A 24268-nucleotide genomic window follows, 5' to 3' on the forward strand; every position below is an offset into this window, starting at 1 on the left:
AGGCCCCGCCGCCCCTCCCCCATCTGCCCCCCGACAACCCCTTTAGCCTCTTCCTCAACTGCCGCTGCCAAACCACCTGCCACCGCCCCCGCTGCGGTGTCGGCGGCGACGGGGTGACCACCGCTGCCACGTCCCTCGCCCCCTCCGATTCTGGAGGAGCCGCCCCAGCCAGCAGGAAAGGCCAAGGCAAAAAGAAGGGAAAGAGCCCCGCTAAGAAGACTGGGCCCTCCATGGCAGGGGCTGCCCCCGCTGCCTTGCTGCTCCCTCCACCAGCTCTGCGGGTGCCCCTCCCCCGGTCCCCAGGGCGTATGTCCAGGTTGCGGCAGCCCCCCCGCCTGCCTGTAAAAAAAAATTCCCTCTTATATCCTTCTGGCCTGAGTCCGTCACAAGGGATATTTCCCATATCTTCATACAATCAACTGAGTTTCTAAGTCTGTTTTGAATCTTCCCTCTACAGGGACCCTCTTTCCTTTCCCTGGACCCATGGAACAGCAGCATGGGAAGCACTTTCTGTAGCATTAGGAATAGGATGACCAGACAGCAAGTTTGAAAAATTGGGACAGGGGTTGTGGGATATAGGAGCCTATATAAAAAAAAGACCCAAAAATCAGGACTGGCCCTATAAAATCGGGACATCTGGTCATCCTAATTAGGAAGGTTCTCTGTCTGGCTAATGTGACTGGCAGGAAGACCTCAAAGGAATGTCATGTATCTGCCTACATCTCTAAGCCATTATTTTCATCACTACTTTGTCCAGATCAGGGATGTTTACAGAAGCCATAGGTGGTCATGCTTGGATCATGTGATATGAAGAGCTGGGCAGGGAGGAGAGCTTGTTGGCCCACTGCTCACTCACTGGTTAAGAGTTGCACCCATTTCAGAAGTTACTTCTGATTTAACTCTGAAGATGATGGCCCTTCTGTTTGCACAGGATTTCGTAAGATTGGGGCAAGCTAATTGAAATATATTGTGTAAAGATCACGTAAATCAAAATGACAGGAGTGTGGCTGAGTCTCCGCTAGATGCAAGTAGGAGCCAGATTCATTCCTGCAGGGAGATAGGACACACTTTGTACGCACACACTGTGTCCTCAGAGGCAACAATAATGGTGGAGGCATTCACCTCCAAAAGAAGACAGGCAGCCTGTCCTCTAGGGCAGTGGTGGGCAACCTGCAGCTCACGGGCTGCATGTGGCCCATCAGGGTAATCTGATTGCACACCGCAAGACATTTTGCTGACGTTGCCTGTCTCAGGCACAGCCCCCACCTCCACACACCGAACACACACCGTAGCTCCCAGTGGCCCGGGTTCACCGTTCCCGGCAAATGGGAGCTGCAGGAAGCGGCAGGCCCACCACTGTTCTAGGGTATGTCTACACTGGTGATAGAGATATAATTTCAGGATTAAGGAGATACACCCACACTTGTTGTGATCCACCTAGTGTGTTAAAAATAAAGGTGTAGTCAGAGCGGTGCAAGTGGCAGGTGGGGCTAGTTGTGCTGAGTATATACCTAGGGTCTTCGATGGGCTCATACTCAGGGGCTATCCCCTGACGTCACCACAGCTACACTTCTATTTTTAGCATGCTAGCTCAGTTGGAGTTAAGATATGTCTGCTTTAGCTGGAAATTACATCTTCCATCTCCAGTGTAGTCGTATTCTTAGTGTGGTAGTTCGTATCTCCATTTAAGTGCGTAACTATCTAGACTCAGTGGTGCCATATTGTATTGAAAACAACAGATGTTTTAATGGTATAGTCCTGAAAAAAAAAAAACTGTGTGAGATCTCCAACTATATTAATCTGCTTCAATCTTTGTTTCTTTCCTATAGTTATATACTTTCAAACATATTACTAAAGAGACATATTAACTGGAGGAAATTACATTAGCAAAATGGAATATCCATACAGTTAGCAGTAACTTGATATGGTCAACTGGACTGTCCTTTTGACTTTCAGCATAGTGATGTTCTAATTGGCAGCCATTTTTAAGTTGGATTTAAATAAATATGGGTCAAAACTGGCAGGTAAAATTCAATTAGATCACTATGTCAGCTCCTATATTTGCATTCTGGGGATTGTGTGTAAAGTAGGTGTCAATGCATATATATATATATTACACGATAATGACATGCAATACAAATTTGAAATGCAGTTGATTATCTTCTGTTAGGGAGCTGATTCTGGAAATGTCATTATCGTGTAATATATATGCATTGACACCTACTTTACACACAATGTAAACCAGATCCAATATTTAGCAGAAAATTCAGTTTATCAATCATTTAATTTGATACTTTGAGTTCTTCTTCAAGTGAAGATCCCAATATTGATTCCAAACATGGGTGCGCATGTGCTCCATGCACTGGAGCTGGAACAATTTTGTAGCAGTGTCCATTGATCCACACATGCATCGTGTGTTGTCCTAATGTCTGCAGCTGAGGCTATCAGAGGCTGTGCGGGCCGATGCTGCTCCAGTTCCCTCTTACTGCCACATGGCCAGAGTCGGAACCTCTGTTCCTCTGCACTCTTAGCCTAGCTAAGAGAGTTGGTTGTCTGTTCTTCCTTCTTGTAGATAGTATTTTCTCTTCTTGTTGTAATATCTTAGTATTGTATTTAGTTAGGTTTGCTTTCGGACTCCTTCCCCCATTGGAGAGACCTCCCCTTCCGGGGATTATGCCCTGGCAAGTCGGCTTCAAACATTATGCTTCATGCCTGTGGTCCTTCTCGGTGAGCAACGAGTACCAACTGTACTGCCTCAGCAAAGCTCACGATGTTAGCCACTGCCCCATTTGTCAATCATTCCTGCCCCATACATGGGAAGCCAAGGAACTTCATCTCCGTAAGTTTCTAATGGAAGAGGCTATGCCCCAACGTGTGCAGTCAGATCTGGGACTGCTGGAATGAGTGATGCTCCTCCATCTTCCTCTTGGGCACAAGTTCCATCAGTAGTGCTACAGCCTGACAAGTCCCACCGTGAGCATAAGAAGCATAGCCATGGGCATAAGGGCTGATCCCAGTCCAGGACTGCCCCTAAATGCAGCTTTGCTTCCTGAGTCAGGCCAGTTCAGTCACACATTGACCCAATCCACTGGTGCCACCACCAGCCGCGGTCACCATTCTGGCACCATCATAGTTGCGTCCGCCGCTTGCGCCACCGACACTGTCAGGTTCCTCTGGTTTGTCCCCTGCACACCCGGCTGCCTGGAACCATTGCTGCCCACTGCAGAGCTGCTGCTGCCATACCTGAGTTCCCCACTGCTTTCGGGTTCCCCGGGCACCTCAGACCTGCCTTCTCTTGTGGATGAACCTCTAGTGATCCTCCCAGAGAAGCACGCTCCTTCCATCCATCTTAGACTGCAAGTACCATCAGCTCCGCCACTGCCGAACCATCCTCCAAATCCAAGGGCTTCTCAGAGCTGGACCCCTCCTTCTCGCCTGTCTAGTCTCATAGTCCAGATCCTAGGGACAGACCACCCTATCCTCTGGCTTACAACCCCGTAGCCAAGCCATGGTACCGATACCCATGGGGTCTACCACTGCCCGGAGACCCTTATGCTTGACCCTACTGGCCACCCATACTAGGACTGTGCTGCACTGTCGGTGGCATCATATTGGCCATCCCCAGTCTGCAGTGCACCCTCCTCGGTTTACGAAAAAGGGGAGGAAGAGCTGGTGCAGTCAATACCGCCAGTTCCACTGGTGCCTCATCATCATTAGATGAGGTGCTGATTCCAGCCTTCCTTTCCATTCCTGATGACCATGAGCATTACCTCAAGCTGCTTCATCGGGTGGCAACAGATCTCTGACTCCTGGTGGAGGAGGTCCAGGACATGCACCATCAGCTCCTAGATATCCTTCAACCACAAGGACCCTCCCAGACTGCCCTTCCCATCTGTGAGGCCATCCTGCAACTGACGCAGATGGTCTGGCACATGCCAGCCTCCTGTGCTTCTACCCCAAAGCACACGGACAGGTGATACTTTGCCCCGTCTAAAGTGGCAGACTTCCTTTTCACCCTAACTCCCCGCAGCAACGGAACACACTCACCAACATCATCTCAAGTCCACCCTTCCGGCCGGACAGGGTGGTGAAGAAAATGGACCTCTTGGGCAGGAAGGTCTACTTTTCCGCAGGACTCCAGTTTCGTATTGCCAACTACCAGGCCCAGTTGGCGGAATACAGTTTTCACAAGTACTCCAAGTTCTCAGAGTTTAAAGATTTTCTGCCGCCGGAAAAGCAACAACCATTCCAGGCACTGCTGGATGAGGGGAATCTGGTGGTCAAAGTAGGCCTTCAAGCGGTGGTGGGTGCTACCAACACTGCTTCCCACTCCCTGGCGACCAGCGTCGTACTCTGTTGGGATTCCTGGTTCCAATCGTCTGGATTCCATAAGGAGGCCCAGACCACTCTTGAGGACCTCCCCTTTCATACCCACAAACTCTTCAGGAACAAGACGAATGAATCCCTCCATTCTCTCAAGGGTTCTCGTGCTACTTTGAGATTACTTGGCATTTACACCATGGCCCTGAGCCATCGGCAACAGCAGTCGTCCTTCTGCCCCCATTCCTATGCCCCCTATCCACCCTACTTTCAATGCCAGCAAGAGCCACCCCAACAGCACCAGCACTCTCAGCAACCACGCTTCTCCGCCACTGCCACCTCTGCTTCATCGACCATCCCACACCTCCAGTGTAATCAGCAGTTTTGACTCCCAGGCCAAGACCTGCAAACCTTCTCCTATCCTTCCCCAGTGTTCCATCTTTGGGGGCCATTTGTCCCACAATTGGGGCAAGATCACCACAGACAGTTGGGTATTAGACATTATCCATCAGGGTGTAGTGGTTCTGTGGTCATCATTCCCTGTCAGGCTCAGAGGGAGGCCACTCTGCCTCACTACATCAAACAGCAAGCAGTCAATTAGCAGGCTAGGGCTCTGTCCTTCTGGTCAGGACAGAGCAGCATACAATCTATTGCCCAGCCTCCTGGTTGGGACAGGCAGTAATTTACGGTATATAGCTCTGGCTATCTGTGTAGGGCAGAGTAACAGGGAATCTTTAGCCTAAGCCTCCTGTCTGGGGCAGACCGCAATTTACAGTCTAGTGGCTCTGGCCATCTGGGTGGGGCAGAGCAACAAACCGTCTTTAGATTCAGCTTTCAGGCTGGAGCAGACAGCAAACACAGTCTGGGGCCCACAGCCTCCTGGCTGGGGCAAGCACCAAACAGGGTACAGGCCTGCCGGCCTAGGGTGAGTAGGCTGCTTCCCCAGGGGTGGGGTTGGCAGCAAGGGGATGGGGGACCCAGGCCCACCCTACTCCACCGGGTCCCAGCCCAGGTCCCTACCAATGGGGAGTGGTCCCAACACAGGGTTAGTGGGGAAATGACCGAAACACTCTGACTCCTTTCCCGGCAACCCAACTGGACTAAGCTTATGCCCAAATAAATTTGTTAGTCTCGAAGGTGCCACAAGGACTCCTTGTTGTTTTTGCTGATACAGATTAACACGGCTACCCCTCTGAAACCTGGTTTCCCTGGGTAACTTCCTACCATCCTTCCTTGGGGTTGCTCCGTAGTCCATGGGTCCTCAGTCTCCTCAGGGTAAACGGTGTACAGCATTCCCAGTAACTCCTCTTCACAGTCGGTCTCCTTCGGGGGCAGGCTGCACCACTCAGTCGCTGATCCGGAGTTCTGCAGTGAGGCAGGATTGTCTGCCTCCTCCCCTGGCTCCGACCCGCTCAGTTGTGACCTCTTCGCGAGAACCATAAACTCCCCTTTATTGCTCCAGGCGATGCCCTTCTCTTTCCCTGGACCGGCAACCTCAGCTATGCCTTACTGCCCATTCCCCTACTCCTGCAAGTCCTGCACAAGATTCACTGGGACCAAGCAATGGTCATACTGATAGCTCCCTTTTGGCCTTGCCAATATTGGTTTAGAGACCACCTCCACCTCTCCGCTTGCCCCCCAATCTGCTTCCGCACACATCCGGATCTCCTCACGCAGGCTCAGGGACGACTGGCACCCCAACCTGAGTCCACTCCACTTCATGGCTTAGTATTTGGATGGAGCTCATGAGTAGACAGGGCATGCTGCACCCCAATGCACGAGATCCTCCTGCACAGCAGGAGGCTGTCAACCAGGGCTTGCTATCACCACCTGGGCTCATCACCACCATTACCTGTTGGACTCCATATCCATTCCTATTCTCCTTGACTACTGTCTCCAACTCAAATTCTCGGGCCTCACCCACAATTCCATATGGATCCACCTGCTGGTGCTCAGTGCCTTCCTCTCTCCAGTGGACGGTTGCTTTGACTTCATTCACCAGACCACCATTCGTATCCTCAAAGGTCTGCTGGTGCCCACCCCTTCCTGCAACCTTAACATCACTCTCTCTTCCCTTACCAAGCAACCCTTCACAACGTTCTCTCTCTCCCACCTCTCAATGAAGGTGATGATATTGGTGCCTGACAGGTTGGTGTGACACGTTAGCGAATTGGTGGCTATGATAGCTGACCTCCCGCAACACCATCTTCCACAAGGATAAGGTCTACTTACGCCTGCACCCCAAATTCATCCCTAATGTGGTGTCCACATTCCATCTCCTGGTCTTCTATCCCAAACCTCACACCTCCTGCAGAGACAGAATTTGCATTGTGCACCAGCCTTCTATTGGCAATGTACCCATGCCTTTCGCACTTCACCCAGGTTCTTCGTTGCCATTGCTGAATATTGCAAGGGACAAGCCCTCTCCTCGCAGCGCATCTCCAAATGGATCTCCTGTTGCATTTACGAATGCTACACACTCTCTAAGATACTTCCACCTCCTGGAGTTACAGCTCACTCTACATGGGCACATTCTTCCACGTTGGCCTGCCTTGCGGAGCTCTGTCTAAACCTTTATCTCTCACTACGTTGAGAGATACACATCGTTGGCTATGCTGTCTTGCAGACTATAACTTCTTGCGAGTCCTCACACCCACCTCCGTGCTGATAACTGCTCGCTACTCACCCACGTTTGGAATCCATATAGGGACCATCACTTGAAGAAGAGGGGGTTACTTACCTGTAACTAGAGGTTCTTTGAGACGGGTGGTCCCTCTTTGGATTCCAACACCCGCCCTCCATCCCCCCCTCTGCTACAGATTACACTGCTTAGTGGTAAGAGGGATACTGGGCAGTGTCATCCCGCACAGCTTCTTCTAGCCTTGGCTGCAGACACGAGGAAGACGCACATGCAGGTCAATGGACATTGGTACAAAATTGTTCCGGCTTCGCGCACCCACATTTTGGAAACCAAATAGGGACCACACATCTCAAAGAACCTTGTTACAGGTAAGTAACCTCCTCTTATCTGTGCATGAGGCTAACATAACTGAATTTGAAACTTAATGTTGAATATTGATAACATATACATGAGCCAAGTGTCTGCCTACAAATGAATGAAATACCTGGGCACCTCTGGAGTATTCAACAACAATGTTAATAATAAACTCTCATTTTCTTCCTTTCCAGCCTGCAGAAAAAATAGCTTTATTCATCTATAGGTTTTTTTGTGTGTAGAATGTATTGAAGGGAAGCTAAATTAAAGAAATAAATTTTTCAATTAGTTCTGTAGACCATGAGGTTTGGGCTTGTTCTTACGACTTTGCTTGAGCAGTTAGTTCCGTAAGCTAAACCCAGATGCTGTGGAATTTCTGTCTCCCAATTTTTGACATTTTTCGAATGGAACCCAAGTGTCATGGGAAGTCATGGTTGCAGAGTGCAAGACAATCTCTCAGGTGTGCAAGGACAATCCCATGGATATCAGAGACTCTGAACTAGACTGATCAACAGAGAACCAATGCAGGGAGCAGAGTACAGGGTGGGTGATCCATGCAGTTAAGGAGATGAGCTGCTGCTTTTTGTACTAATTGGAGATTTTTCAGGCTATGTAGCTTCATAATGGGCCAAATCCTTAGGTGTTTTAAACACTGCTTGGTGTACCCAAAGGGAAGGGGGGGACATAGGCAGATTTCTGCCACTTTTCCACCCTTCTGATCCCAAGGACAAGTGGGGCTTGTTCAAAAGAAAATAGAGCAGCCTGAGAACCATTTTGGTAACCCAGGATTCCCAGAGATGAATGCACTTTGGCAATATTCCTTATGCTGGGGTGAGAGCCAGCTGCAGTTGGCAAAGAGCCACCTATTATGTCAGCTTTCTGTCCCCTTACTGCCTCTCGAACAATACAAAAGCGATGGAGACGGACAAAGGATCAGGCCCAACGAGTTGCAATATTCAAACGTAGAGATCACAGATGCATTAATCACTCAGGCCTGGTCTGTGACTGACATGATGGGGCACTATCTTCTTGTCAGTTGTGGATGGAAGTGGACATTTTTTGCCTTCACAGCTATTTGACTATCCACAAGCATTGAACAGTCCAAAAGGACCCCACAGCTGTAGACCAAGTAACAATCATATGGCAGATGCCCTTGATAATCGGGTTTGTTACAGAGAAAGAGTTCTTCAGAGCATCTCAGTAGCATCCCCTCCATCTTGCTAGTTCAGCTTTAGCCAGCTGTTCTACATGCAGGTGTTAATTTTGGCTGGACATTGAGAATGCTGGGTGATGTGCTGTTTACGTTGGACATAAAAGAGCTTTAGAGTTGGGTGTTGTCTGAGCTTCAGCCCATGTTTAACCAACTCTTCCAGTGACCTCACATAGATGTTGAATAATATGGGGTTAAAAACTGATCCAGTTGGTTCATAGTATGGATGAACTATCTACTGTTGATGCTCTATTGCATTACTGGGCTCAGTTATTCTCATTTATAAGGCCATAAGTAATTGCTGGACTGAAAAGATGATAAGTCCCTGTCCAATACACGGCTTAAATATTCAGCCCCATCTCTCTGTCATTCTCTGTTCTAAATAAAATACTGCTTTGTTTTTCTAACCAATCAATACTATTTTACTTTGGGGCCATTCCTGACAAATTATTCCGTGTTTGCTATGCTGCAGGAAATAATAAATTATGGTTGATTCTGTTAATTGCTTGTATTTTTTGCAGTATTAGGATTGTGACTCACCACGCACCCACACCAGATCCTGAACTTGGCCTCAACAACCTGAACAGTTTATTCTTTATAAACTATTCCCTGGTTTAGCAAGGAAGAATCCAGCAAGAGCTTTCCGCTGGTATTCAGTACTTTTATGTTCATATCAATACCCAATAAATATACCAAGGGAGGGGTTAAAGAATGTAAGGTGTAACAGGTCAAATAGCCTGTTGGAGTAGGGTTAAATGAAAAGGGGGGAGGGGATATTGGTTCAATCTCAATAGGTTAAAGAACTGATTTTTTTGTGGCATATCTGATCTTGTTTTGACGTTTCTTCCCCATCAGTGATTTTTCATATAATCCCTCTTTTTGTGACCTTATAGTGTATTGTGTGACAGGGGCATACAGAATTTAGATTTTAAACAAACCACATACTACGTTAATTGGCTCTTCAGTTTTCTTATATCATCTGTACGAACTGCATTGTCATGTTGCAATAATATAGTGTATTTGTATTGAATGTATTGTCCTTTGTGACTTTCTCATATTGACAGTGCAGATCCTGCTTTGAATCTCTTGGTGTGTAAGTGGTCACTTATGCCCTTCCCCTCTTTTAGTGAATAACAGTAGGTATCAGTTTATGTACAGAGGTCACTTTGCACACTGGGTGTAGCTCCGAAAACGAGCCAGGGTGGATGGGATATGGGCAGACGGGAACAGCTTCAGGAACTGTTAGGGAACCACTCCCAGCTAGTTAAAAAATTATTTCCATGTGAGCTAAAGCTCTGAGTGGAAACAGAGTTCAGTATTCTCCAGCCACATATGGAAAGATTCTTTTACTCAGCATATTTTTTTTTTAATGCAGTGGCTATTCTAAAAAGCAAAAGGGAATCCCTGGTGAGCTCAGCCTAATTCCTATAATGCTCTTATAACTCTGCTCTTTTTTACAGCAGTGCTAGCGTCTGAACTGCAGGAACAAATCAAAGGCTATGGCTGTAGTTGTACATCTACTGCATTCTTCTGGTATGGTTTGAGTGACCATGGTTGGTAAAAGGCTTTTTGCCTCTAGCATGAACACTGACTGTGTGTATTTCATGCTCAGGATTGCTTTTATGTACATATTTACAGTAGTCTAATGCTTTCACTTCCTGTAAGTGCTCGCGTGCGCGCTCTCTCTCTCTCTCTCTCTCTCTCACACACACACACACACACACACACACACACACACTCTCTCTCTCTCTCTCTTACTGAAATAAAAAAAATAAGCTGGGGGGGATAGACAAAAGAACAAAAAAGTAAAGGACTGGGAAGGGAAGGGAAAGGAGGACTGTCCCAAGATACAGTCCTTTTGGCTAGAAGTAGGAAGGAGCATTAATATGGTCATAGAGAAGTCTTTAAAAATTACTTCCCAGAACTGTGTTTTGGAGTCTCTCCCCTCATCACAGAAAGCTTGGTTCTATAGAGCAGGGCTTGTAGCCAAATGACTCCTATTGCCTAGTGGAAGAGCAGTCTGCCTCTGGGGATAGAAGCTGGGCTCAATGAGTTGGCTGAATCAGTAGGTAAAGAATGGGTTAACATTTAGGAGAAGGACCTCAGATAAATTTGAAAAGATTTGGTCTCACTTTTTAGAAACCTTTGATTAATCCCTAGCAGATGGAAACCAAGACATCGCTCTCCTTTTCCTTCCCTTCCCATTTCTCACGATGCTTCTCACTTTCGTGTTCTAGTACTACAGGTTGTAATAATGTGTGAAGACTGCACACATCTAGCTGGCTGAACCAAGGGCTCTGTTTAAGTTACATATATGGTGCTCAGCTGGGGCATGAATTTATGATAGGCTGAGCACCCTCCATTCCCACTGAAGTTACCGGCCACGTGCAAAAAATTTTTTTAAAAATTGTTTGTGCCCTTTTTTTGATGTTTGTTGTATAAAGAAGGTCTCAATGATTGTTTGGGTTAGGTTGGGGGCAGGGGCGGAGGAAGAGAGGGGTGAGACCAGATGCAGAGGCATACTGGTTTTTTGACTCTTGAAATATCAGGAATATTAAATCTGGTCTTTCCTGATTCGGCAGAAGGATTTCTTGATGGTCTCAGCAATGTCCGTTGTGAGCAATTTTATCTTAATTAAAGCTGCTTGAAAGTAATAACAAGGATAAGTTTTCTCCTACATGTTCATTAGACAGAGTTCATAGATGTTAACAAAAAATACACAGTTTGACTAAAAGTCCCTCCTTCCGTCAGTGCTGAACTTCTAGTCTTTTATCTTGTGATGTCATCATCTTGCTAGTTCTCCAGTCACCACAGAATCTTCCAGTGTAGACAAGACCTTTATTGCTAATGTGAATTGGAGGCAGAATGCTTCTAGTGTGAAAAATCCCCAACCCTAATTTTCAGTTGCCTTTATACACCATTTATACAGCAAATAAAAGAGTACAGACCTGTTTTATATTCCTTTCACTGGTCAGATTTAAAGGGAGTTCGCACTCAACTCCTCATAGATTGGGCATTAACTGTCTCTCTCCAGGTTTCATCTGTTCTGTGAAGCAATTAGTTGGGTGCCACTTTAAGAGTCTTCAAGATGAAGCAGATGTGGGAAGGCTAGAAAACTAGAATTTAAGAGAACTCATGCCATTTTTTCCTATACCTGTTTGAATAATAATAGCTTCCGATAGTGCTCATCATCCTAACTACTTGGACAATGAACATACCTTATACCAGAGTATAAGGTAAACAGTTCATTTACACACACACCTCAGCAGTTTGAATATACAGCTAAATCTCCACCAAACTTTAATGCCTCCACAGGCACCAGTAAAGGTGATTTGCATTTAATTGATTAGGGTAAATATGATTTAGCGCACCAATGAGAAATTACATGGTGTTTAGGTATCAGACTGAAGTAATGAGTTATTACTCTGTTTTATAGGTCAAGGCCAATGCTATATTTGATATCAACTTGTGACCTTGTGCACTTCTGCCTGAGGTCAAATCAGGCCTTCAAATAAAATAATTGACCTGCTGATTGTAAAACAAAGAGAGGAATTTAGGTTGTGACAGTCTTGTCATCTCTAAAGACTTACAGTAAATGTTCCATCTTTAGTAAACTCCGTTTTAGGATATTTATTTGGTTTAAATGAGTGAGAGAATTGCATTTGGAAAGCCTGGGGAGGAGAGAAAACAAACATATCCCAAGTATTTATTTATATAAGTGTCCTTTACCATGAGCAGTGTGACTTGGTGTGCCTAGGGCAAAAAAGAGAGCAGATACTCCCAAGACTAGTGGGTAACACTGAAGTTAAACTTCCCAGCAAGTCACAACTGTGCTTCTGATTCCCCACACTGGTTATCAAGAAGAAAAAAGAAATCACTCAGCCCCTCCGTTATTGCATTCCAGTTCTCTGGCTTCGGGTCAGCACATAGGTCCAGTACAGTGAGAAGTTATTTTAAAATAACTCTGCTCACATATACAAAATGTTATTCTGATCCCAAAGAATCAGCCACATTACCAGGTCAGTATAGGTTTGGATCTTACTCAAAATACCACGCTGCCAACCAATCCTTTAGTATCTAAAACTAAAGGTTTATTATAAAGAAAAAATAAAGAACAAGCAGAGAGCTGTTAAATGGTAAAACAGTCACATACATACAAAGACTTCAAAGTCCATATATCAGGTTCTTAGTAGTATTGGTGAGTTTGCTGGCTTGAAAGTCCCTCTGGAATACATCCACAGCTTGCATGAGTCATTCAGTCCTCTATTCAGAGCTTCAGTTTGTAGCAAAGTTCCTCCAGAGATAAGAAGCAGAATTGAAGACAAAATGGAGAAGATGCAGCAGCCTTTTATAGTCTTTTGCCATGTGGCTTGTGCTTCCTTTGTCTCCAACACAAGCTTCCCACCACATGGCTGGGCAGCCTTAGTTCTGTACATGGGCATGCCCCTGTATGCCTTGCTGAGTCACAAGGTGTACCCCTTGCCTTCTCTCAGTGGGTCAGTTGTATAGCTGATGGTGCTTAATGGGCCATCAAGCAGGCTAGGCAATGTTGAAACTGTCTCGGGGTGTCACCCAGAAGCATAGCACAAGTTTTGAAATACAGACATACATACATATCTATAACCCACAATACAAAGGTGATACAAACATATAAACAAGATTATCCTATTTGGCAAATTATAACAATTTTGCAGATACCTTGCATGGCATATCTGGCATAACTCACTGCAGTTTTACTATATTGATATTCATAATATCCGCAAGTGTCCCCCAGATTCCATACAGCGTCACAAGCAGTATGTGGGGAAAATTATAACAGCTGGGTTGGGTTTGTTTTTTTCCCCCTCCAAACTCTGGCTGTAAAACTCTTCTGCTAACTGCAATCAGTCTTCAAGGTATTTTGTCTTGTGGCAGAAAACCTTCTAAAGACCATAGTGGAAATATAACAGGCTTATATAATCCAGTTTAATTTCATAATGTACTGTTCAGACTCAAGCTTTTTCTGATGGTCCTGGTCTCAGAAATTTTACCGAAGGTTTCTGAATGGGACAGGCTATCGGGAGTGTTTTAAGAAAGGCAAGTTGGCTGAGAGATATGGGAAAGAATGGTGTCATAGTCTTCTGTGGTAGGAACTGGAAGTGAGACGCTGGGAAAAGCAAATCCATGTAGTAGGATTTTGTGAGACAGGTTGAAAGGTAGTAGGCAGTGGTTAAAGAGTTGGGGACAGGAGTGAGTCCAAGAGGGAGTTCATGAGGTGAATACTAAATTTAATCAAGGCTAAATTTTCTGAAATGGCTGCTTCTAATAATTCCCACCAAATCTGCATGCATGCATATCTGCTGCACCTCTAGACCCAGCATTTACTTACACAAAACAACCAGTTGCACATGTACCTTTTTGCACGTTCAAGTACCCTTTTTGGATGTGCAAATGTGAGTTTTGAGGATATGTTTTTTGTTGGCACACCACCAGCAACTAGTTTTTAAAATATGGCCCTGAGTGTGATTCTAGGATGACCTAAAAGGTTAGGAAAGGAAAAGACTTAGCATTTTCCTTCCAATCTCTGTTTTTGTTTTTAATTAAAATTGGATGGTGAAAGTTGTTGAGCACAATCCTATAATGGTGTATCACTTATGAGTTATCTCAGCTCAACACTGAAATTATAAAACTGTGGACAGAAAATCAAATCTCACCTTTTAATTACCATTTGATGCTTTATGTCAATTACAGGAAATATAAATAATCCTCCCCTGCTGCCATGAATGAGGTTTCCTTACACTTTGCTCGCCACACTATTAGGAGTGTAGTTTGGTTCTGTGAATTCAGTCAGATACAAACTTCAGTAAAATACAGGGTTTTATATATCTAAAGCTTTGGTGGGAATGATATTGATTTTTCCTGTTTTTTTAAAAAGGGTTCACCTTTGTTCTACATTGTTGTTTTATGTAGTTCCTCCAGGTTTGTGCTGTTTAAATGTTTATCTTGTGACAACATGTTTTTAAAAAATCAGAATGAGCAAAATACTGAGTTAGATTTGCTTTTGGCATTTGTTTTTGTACAAACTTTATGCAGCTGTTCAAACTGCTGTAATGAAGCCATAATTTCAAAGATGAGACACACACCAGGAGGCTATAGGTAAGGGAAACTGTGGATTACTTATTTCCATTTCATCACTGGGAAGCCTGATGGAGTTCATCTCTGAATAGAAGGGCTTAATGCATGCAGAAGCTTAACTGTTAGGCCAGCATAGCCTATACTATGGAACCTCCACAGTGTGCTCATGCTAAAACTTCCCAATGGTACAAATCATGGCTGCCATAGGTTTAACACTTCAAATCCAGATTCTGAGCCACCATCAACACTCAGGGTCCCTCTGCCTAGTATTCAACTTAGGCTGTAACTGGTATAGAGGGCCTGCCACTCAAGTGTAATTCAATTCTCATTTTATCTGCTGCTTCTAAGGTAGGAAAGTCCACTACCCAGAGAAATATTCCCTCTCTAACAAATTAGAGTAAAGGGCAATTATCTACAGCCAAAGTGTCTTGAAAGGAAAGGAAACAGCAAATATAATTATGGCAAATAGCCTTCCTTTAAGAGACTACATTAGTTGTACTGATTTTCAGATGGGGGGTGGGGACAGATCCTTAAGAGCTATCAACACGGTCAGCAAGCCCTGGTTGTGTGTGTGTTTTGTTTTTGTTTTTAAATAAAGTGTCACATTCTGAACCAAACATATTCACTCACATTTTGTCACAGTGCCGTTGATACCTAGCTTTGCTGTGAGTGGAGAAAACGTAACGATCTAATTTGCATACTGAAATATGACCCTGTAAAGATTTCATTACACTATCTCTGATTATTATGGACCTTATCCCTAAAATTATTAGAGTGGAGGTGATACAAGCTTCTGGGCTGTTTTGTTTACAGTAGTTTGCATGGGTTTTGAAGGGAGGAGATGAGATCAAAGAAAAACAGCAGTGGAGAAATATACATATTTGGGGGAAAATAGCAGATTTCTTAGCAGAAAGATTTTCTACATGGCCACGAATGTTCAAACAGGCAGCTCACTGCAGCATCTGAATGAAAGTGAATGTAGAGGTTTCTCAGGCTGATGATCAGGTCAACACATTCCATTTTCCTGTTGATGTCAGTATTTTCCAGCATGAGGGAATGCAAACTGCATAGCAGATGAGGCACTCAGATGGGAAGCATTTCATCTCATGGAATGGAAAGAGAGAGCTCTCAGTGTGAGATGCGGGGACATATATTATTAATCGCATTTCTAGCAAAATAAATCTATTTGCTTATAGGATCTCTCTTTTCCCCGGTTCTCCTCTACATGAAATGATCTTGTAAATATGGAGAGAGCAACACTGCAGAATGTATAATGTAATGAAAATTTGCTGTTGCCATGGCACAGGAGTTCTGATTTTCTATCCTAAGACATTATTTATTAGTTTTCATTTGCATCTCCCTGGCTCTCTAAACAGCTACATCAATCATTATGATTCAAACAATTAAAAATGCTGTATTATTAAGAAGAAATTAAAAGAAGTAATCAGCTTAACACAATTCCAGCTCAAAACCCTTTCTTTGGCAGCTCATATGGAAAACACATTTACATGCTGTTAACATCCCAAATTGGCTTAGATTAAAATATATCAGGACAGGATTGAAGCAGAAGCAAATCAATGTGTATGTGGGGGCCGGGGGAGAGGCTGTTTTCTTTCACAATGAACCACATGGATTTCCATCAGTATTTGTCGTTAACACTTCAAACGAAAAAAACCACTCCCAAACCCACTAAACTGGTAGCTACACTCTCCTAAGTGAGATCCTGTTGATGTAAAAGTCCAGGCCTCCATTTAATTCCTCTCTCTGAATTATCTGAAATGCTTATATTGCCAGACTTGCTCTTGTTCCATCTGCAGTATTCTGATAAGTCAGTGTGTGATTCTTTCAATCTCGATTTTAGTGGATGGATGTAACACTTTATAGAATAGGGTTACCATACGTCCGGATTTTCCCGGACATGTCCGGCTTTTGGGGGCTCAAATCCCCGTCCGGGGGGAAATCCCCCAAAGCCGGGCATGTCCGGGAAAATCGGGAGGCTCGGCCGGGGCCTCTTTGTCCGGGGTCGGGGGCATGGTGCCGGGCCGGGAGCGCGGTGCCGGGCCGGGCCCGCGGGGCCGGGAGCCGGGCCGGGGAGCCGGTCCGGGCCCGTGGGGCCGGGTCGGGGAGCCGGGCCGGGGGTGCGCCGGGCCCGGGTCGGTGCGCTGGGGCCGGCAGCCGGGGCCGGGGTCGGTGCGCCGGGCCCGGGGTCGGGGCCGGCAGCCGGGGCCGGGGTCGGTGCGCCGGGCCCGGGGTCGGGGCCGGCAGCCGGGGCCGGGGTCGGGGCGCCGGGGCCGGGGTCGGGGCGCCGGGGCCGGGGCCGGGGCCGGGGCGCCGGGCCCGCGGGGCCGGGAGCCGGGGTCGGGGTCGGTGCATCGGGGTCGGTGCGCCGGGCCCGGGGTCGGGGCCGGCGGCCGGAGTCGGGGCCGGCAGCCGGCCCAGGGTCGGGGCGCCGGGGTCGGGGCGCCGGGCCCGCGGGGCCGGGAGCCGGGGTCGGGGTCGGTGCGCCGGGCCGGGAGCCGGGGTCGGGGTCGGTGCGCCGGGCCCGCGGGGCCGGGAGCCGGGGTCGGGGTCGGTGCGCCGGGGCCGGGAGCCGGGGTCGGGGTCGGTGCGCCGGGCCCGCGGGGCCGGGAGCCGGGGTCGGGGTCGGTGCGCCGGGCCCGCGGGGCCGGGAGCCGGGGTCGGGGTCGGTGCGCCGGGCCCGCGGAGCCGGGAGCCGGGGTCGGGGTCGGTGCGCCGGGCCCGCGGGGCCGGGAGCCGGGGTCGGGGTCGGTGCGCCGGGCCCGCGGGGCCGGGAGCCGGGGTCGGTGCGCCGGGCCCGCGGGGCCGGGGCTGGGAGCCGGGGGGTCCGCCGGGCCCGCGGGGCCGGGAGCCGGGGCGGGGAGCCGGGCCCGCGGGGCGGGGAGCCGGGGGGTGCGCCGGGCCCGCGGGGGGTGGTCGGTCGGGGCCGGCACCCCAGGGCCCGAGCCAACCCAGGCTGGAGCCGCCGGGGGGCCAGCCTGAGCCGCGCCTCCTCCCCCCCGCCCCCCTTACCTGCTTCAGGCTTCCCGCGAATTAAATGTTCGCGGGAAGCAGGGGAGGGGGCGGAGACTTTGGGAGGGGGCGGAGTTGGGGCGTGGGCGTGGGCGGGGCTGGGGGCGGGGCCAGGGCCCCGGGGAGTGTCCTCCATTTGGAGGCACAAAATATGGTAACCCTATTATAGAAGTGAAAGGACTGGCTTGATTAGGCAAAAAAGGGACATATGCTGTGCATCTTTGCCTACTTCTGTAAGTGCACTTCCAGAAGTGCACTTCAACAGACTCAGCTATTCCTGTGTTGGATTTCTCTGGAGTACAGAAGGTATCAGACCAGGTGGTTTCATCTGGTGGACCAGGGGACGGGGGCAGGGATGTCTATGATATGACCATCAAACCCATTTTAACTTTGATTAGACACAGTGTTTACCCCAACTCCTACATTCAGAAATGCCTGGAACTGTGAGTGGGTTTGGAGCCTGATGTGTCCTGTTCCTTTAGTGGGCCTGAACTACAATTCCAGATCCAAGCTGAGGGAAAGTTTGAATCTGGATCGAGGCTGTGTGTTTTCACCCCATCTGTTTGTGATGGATTTCAACCCAGGTCACCAGAGATGGAAGACTAAGCCACTTCCTAGTCCTTGCTGGGATGTGTAACACACCTTAAAGCAGGGGTGGGCAAAGTACGGCTTGCGGGTCGGATCCGGCCCGCCAGCCATTTTAAGCCGGGCCTCGAGCTCCCACTGGGGAGCGGGGCCTCGGGCTTTCCCTGCTCTGGCACTCCAGCCAGGGAGCAGGGTTGGGGGCCGTTCCATGCAGCTGCCAGAAGCAGCCACATGGCCCCCCCTCTGGTGCTCCAGCTGGGGAGCAGGATTGGGGGCCGCTCCACGCAGCTCCCAGAAGCAGCGGCCTGGCCCCCCTCCGGCTCCTACACGCGCCATGGCCCCCTCCAGCACTCCAATGGGAGCTGCAGGGGTGGTGGCTGCAGACAGGGCAGCATGCAGAGCCGCATGGCTGCGCCTCCGCGTAGGAGCCAGGGAAGGGACATGCCACTGCTTCCAGGAGCGGCTTAAGGTAAGCGCCGCCCAGAGCCTTCACCCCTCAGCGTCTCTCCACACCCCAACCCCCTACCCCAGCCCTGATCCCCCTCCCTCTCTCCGAACCCCTTGGTCCCAGCCCAGATCACCCTCCAACACCCCCAACTCCTCATCCCCAGAGCCCGCACCCTCAGCCGGAGCCTGCCCCCCGCACCTCCTTCCTCACCCCAGCCCGGAGCCCCTTTCCACACCCTGAACTCATTTCTGGCCCCACCCTGGAGCCTGCACTCTGAACTCATTTCTGGCCCCACCCTGGAGCCTGCACCCCAACCCTAATTTTGTGAGCATTCATGGCGCGCCATACAATTTCTATTCCCAGATGTGGCCCTCGGGCCAAAAAGTTTGCCCACCCCTGCCTTAATGTCATGTAGACCAAATGAAAGGTCATTGCCACAAATGTCCCTGATGTCCATTGTCCATTCTTGCCAATATAGGAATTTATACCAGCTGAGAATCTGGTCCCTTATCTTTTCCATGTCTGTAAGTCACACTACTTAAAGACAACATTATGAAACAGTCCTGGGTCTAACAGTCCAAATTTACCAGATCTAATCACCTCACACTTAAAGTGAAACTTACCCATGTGCAGAGGGACAGCACAAAGCCAAGACACCATTTTTAATCCCTATTTTGAGAGTAAAATGTCTTTTGCCCACAGTTGAATTTTTTACCCTTTTTTACCCTTAGTGATATTTTGTTAATGTGAAATCCCAAAAGGCTTTTCTAATTGGTAGTAACGCATCTGACTTCCTAGTTTATACTACAAAACTTGAAGCATGGAGAACTTTAAAAAAGGGAAAATAATTGTTATTACGATGGGCTTCTTTTGTGAATATGTATACATTGTCGAGGTATAAGCCCTTCTCTATTACAACTCAAACAATGTTGACTAGCCCATTTAAAACGCAATTAAAATATGCAGTGTGGATGGCACATACTTGCCCATAACTATGTTAAAGCATTGAACTATAATAGTATAGAGGGGACCTAAAAGGCATGACTGATTCAAAGGACAAGTTTACTTATTTAAAAGACCTTAGAGTAGTTTTTTCTGACTTTCCCTTCCCAATTTCCCTATTTGCCTCCCAGTATGAGACACCAACTTATATTTAATCCGCATTTTACAGTGTGCTTGAGAGATTGCTTCGTACTGTATGGTGCAATTCTATTTTTCTAGCCCTGGATACCCCCGTCAGCAGGGCCAGTTTGCATACTTGATGTAATATTATTTTTCTAGCCCGCAGCAATCTGAGGGCTGAGATTGTTTGCCTGGTATATTTTATATTTTTTTGAGCCTGCGGTACCTCATGTGGGGCAAGGGAGGAAGGAAAAGCTTTTTCATCTCTAATGTTTATTGTAGTTGTGTTATTCTAACCTCCTGCATCCTTCATAGGGGATGTAGAAGGAGGGGAAATAACTTTAGTGGTGTAGTTTCTACTTTTCTGCTTTATAAGTTCTGTGTCTTAACTGCAAGATGCATGCGTGTGTTCAGCTAATCATTACAAATATATTCATACGAGTGCTTCATGTTCTTCACTGAGCCCATGGCTAGGGGGAAAAAAACCCTGCACAGAGGTGCTGAGTTCCATTTCACTAGGGAGCATATACTGTATCCAGACATTTAGCTTATTTTGTGAGAATGCACAATAAACCCACGTTTATCTTCTGGGGCCCACTGTTAAACCACCTAAGTTGATGCTTTTGCAACTTTGACATGCTGGCACCATGTTGTGCCCAAAATGAGTTAATAATCATAAGTTCAAGAAAATGTTTTCACCACTTGCAGCTTCAAAGCAGTGACATTTACATAAAAGATTGTAGTTGGGCCAAGTAAGTGGAGTTAAACATCAAAATACGTGTGTACCGCACTGACCCATGTGGTCAGCATTTAATAAATAAGAGTATCACAGAAAGCCTTCAGTGAGAAGGATCATAACTATGCTGTAGAGCTGTGGTTCTCAACCTTTTCAGACTACTGATCCCCTTTCAGGAGTCTGATTTGTCTTGTGTACCCCAAGTTTCACCTCACATAAAAACTACTTGCTTACAAAATCAGCTCTAAAGATCAGATCAAAAGCGTCACCGCACACTATTACGGAAATTGCCTACTTTCTCATTTTTACCATATAATTATAAATAAATCAATTGGACTATAAATATTGTCCTTACATTTCAGGTATAGTATATCAAGCAGTATAAACAAGTCATTGTCTGTATGAAATTTTAGTTTGTACGGACTTCGCTAGTGCTTTTTATGTAGCCTGTTTTAAAACTAAGCAAATATCTAGATGAGCTGATGTCCCCCCTGGAAGACCTCTGCATATCCCCAGGGTTATGCATACCCCTGACTGAAAACCACTGCAGTAGAGAAGAGTAATAATATTGCTATCACATGAAGAATTAGAGCAGAGAGTCTCCAAACTTTTCTATCTGTGGACCATTTTTATTAAGAGATCCTCCAATGGGGTGCCTCCCAATACCTCATTCTCCTTCCCCTCTCAAAATCTGTTGTCCCGCTGATGGACTTGTGGACTACTGGTGATCCAGGGTCCATACTTTTAGAAGCACTGGTCTAGAAATAGGAAAACTTATGATCAGATTGACTATATTTTTAATAAGCACCATGAGTAGGATTCCCATTGCCACAATCTCTATATTAATTTGGTCTGCCAACAATGTTGCTATAGATTTTGAGAAAATCAATGTCTATCTGAAGCAACTAATCTATTCAATGCTTTCCCTACACTCTTCCTTTCTTACCTATCAAAGAAATCTTGGGAGATCTGGTACTGTACCTTGCAATTCAGTTTTCACCTCATGACTCCATCTCCTCAAGAAGAGCTAAAATTAGATACGGATAGAAAAAGCAAATATTAACAACAAACCTGGATACCTTGGAGAGGACTTGATCTGACATCAGTGCAGGTGAAAAATATCACATTTTGTCTACTGAGAGTAATGTGGAGATTTTTAATTGCACTTCTATAGTTCCACTATTTCCTTTCTTGGGGAAAGGGGAGGGGGGAAGATTTGGAGATTTTAGGTGGGATTTCTGAAGAGATGCTCAAATTTCTTTCCTGGGTTAAATGAGAACAATCAACACTGTCCTTTTACATATCTGCTATTATGATTACTATAATCCATACAAACGATTCTAGTTAAAGAACATTTTGAAGTATCAGAGGGGTAGCCGTGTTAGTCTGGATCTGTAAAAAGCAACAGAGGGTCCTGTGGCATCTTTAAGATTAATAGATGTATTGGAGCATAAGCTTTCATAAGCACTTCGTCAGACGCATGTAATGGAAATTTCCGGGGCAGGTATAAATATGCAGGCAAGAATCAATATGGAGATAACGAGGTTAGTTCAGTCAGGGAGGGTGAGGTCCTCTGCTAGCAGTTGAGGTGTGAACACCAAAGGAGGAGAAATTTTGAAGTAGTAAGTGATTAAGGGAGACAATGCATCCAGGGTTCTTAGAAATAAACGAAGGGCTTAATCTTTCCGTGTGTTGCTGTAACAAGGAGAGAACAAGCACTGGGGACCACTTCCTCTGTGCATATGGCAGGGCACAGTCTTTCTCTCTAGTGCACAGTCCAGCACACAGACACAATTAGACAGCTTTGTACTCTGTTGCTACCCACTTGCACTCTAGCCACTTCCTTCTCAATTTTGTATCATAAGTCATCTGTTCCTCAACAAGTCCTTTGAGGATGGCACACTGGTTTTTTTAGGAACCAACCTATAAATAGTCAAGGGCCAAATATAATGTTCTAGCTGTATCCATTTAAATTATACCTTTAAGAGCAGTGGTTCTCAACCTATTTACCATTGTGGGCCACATATGCAGCTCTGTGTGTTATGTGGACTGCATCCACACAATGTGTATACTATCTGTATGGCCCTGTATGTCAGATGGGCCAGAGGTGTCTGCTGACTGAACTGCAAGCAGGCCACTGGTTGAGAACCACTGCCTTACAGAAACCAGAACGCCAGTTATGGCCATCAGCCTCCATGGAAGCAGGGCCAGCTCCAGGCACCAGCGGAGGAAGCACGTGCCTGGGGCAGCAAATGCTGAGGGGCGGCATTCCGTTCATTCTTGGGGCGGCACAGTCCAGGCGACTTTCCGAGTGGCTTCTTTTTTTTTTTTTTTTTTTTTTGCTTGGGGCAGCAAAAATGGTAGAGCCAGCCCTGCATAAGAGGGCAAATGAAATAAGTCCTTTGCATCAATAAGAGCATGAATGGATTTGAAAGTGTCCATCCCTCCATCAGCCAGTGCATATGCTATTGTCAGAAGCAGATACGAGCTCAGAGACAACTTTGTTCCTACTCAGAGGAATGGTAAAGTAGACTCCACAGTATGTCCCGCAAGACTTCCTTGGGGAATGTTGCCCTTGAAATGAGTCCTTCTGCAGAGGAGGGCACGCTGAATGAGATTGGGTTGGCCAGGACAGGATTTAGCTCATAACATTTATTATTAGCAAGAACTTTTAATTGTGTCCAAAGGCTAAATTGATGTTTAATTTCTCTTAATTTTGCTTTTTTGGCTCTCTCTACAAAAAGTGGTTTAATGTGGTCATAAGAACGTAACATAAGGGAAAGACAATGGTACTGTACACATAGCCTAGTGCAGTGGTTTTCAAACTGCGGGTTGCAACCCAGTACTGGGTCGCAGAATATAAGGCACTGGGTTGCGGCAGCTCTGGTCAGCACCGCCGACTGGGCCGTTAAAAAAGTCTCATCAGCGGTGCTGCCTAGCTAAGGCAGGCTAGTCCCTACCTGTACTGACACTGCGCTGGGCCCCAGAAGCAGCCAGCAGCGGGTCAGGTTCCTAGGCAGGGGGGCCACGGGGCTCCGTGCGCTGCCCTGCCCCGAGCACCAGCTCCGCACTCCCATTGGCCAGCAACCGGCCAATGGGAGCTGGGGCGCGGTGTTTGCAGGAAAGAGCTGCACAGAGCTGCTTGCGTTCCTCCACCTAAGAGCCGGATCCACAGCTGGCCGCTTCCGCGGCGCAGTGCAGTCCGCGGTGCCAGGATAGGCAGGAAGCCTGCCTTAGCACCCCTGCTGCACCGCTGACTGGGAGCCGCCCAAGGTAAGCCCACAACCCAAGCCCACGCCCCAATTGCCTGCCCCAGCCCTGAGCCCCCTCAAACCTGGAGCCCCTTCCTGCAACCCAACCCCCTCATCCCCGGCTCCACCCCAGAGCCTGCACCCTCATTCCTGGCCCCAGCCTGCAGCCCTCACCCCTGCACCATAACCCTCTGCCCCAGCCCTGAGCCCCTCCCACATCCCAAACCCCTCATCCCCAGCTCCATTGGGTCATGGGCATCAACAATTTTCTTCAACTGGGTCACCAGAAAAAAAGTTTGAAAACCACTGGTCTAGTGCATGACTAACAGATCATCAGAACGGCCATATTGCGTCATACCAATGGTCCAAATAGCCCAGTATCCTGTCTTTCTACAGTGGCCAATGCCAGGTGCTGCAGAGGGAATGAACAGAACAGGTAATCATCAAGTGATCCATC

At 47.4% G+C, this 24268-nt stretch overlaps 1 protein-coding gene and 1 long non-coding RNA gene across 13 annotated transcripts in view; one reads left to right on the forward strand and one right to left on the reverse strand.

Annotated features, from left to right (window-relative positions):
• The window catches only part of CDKAL1 (CDK5 regulatory subunit associated protein 1 like 1), a 790609-nt gene that overhangs the window by 711983 nt on the left and 54358 nt on the right, over positions 1 to 24268 (forward strand). The gene's annotated exons all lie outside the window — the stretch shown is intronic.
• LOC122174708 (uncharacterized) overlaps positions 12595 to 24268 on the reverse strand; it is a 105322-nt gene continuing 93648 nt past the window's right edge. For all 4 annotated transcript variants that reach the window (XR_010597976.1, XR_010597973.1, XR_010597975.1 and 1 more), the window contains one exon: positions 12595 to 21587. This is a non-coding gene — a long non-coding RNA (uncharacterized LOC122174708). The remainder of the gene's footprint in view (positions 21588 to 24268) is intronic.

Source organism: Chrysemys picta, chromosome 2 (assembly GCF_011386835.1).
Source record: "Chrysemys picta bellii isolate R12L10 chromosome 2, ASM1138683v2, whole genome shotgun sequence".
Taxonomy (NCBI): domain Eukaryota; kingdom Metazoa; phylum Chordata; order Testudines; family Emydidae; genus Chrysemys; species Chrysemys picta.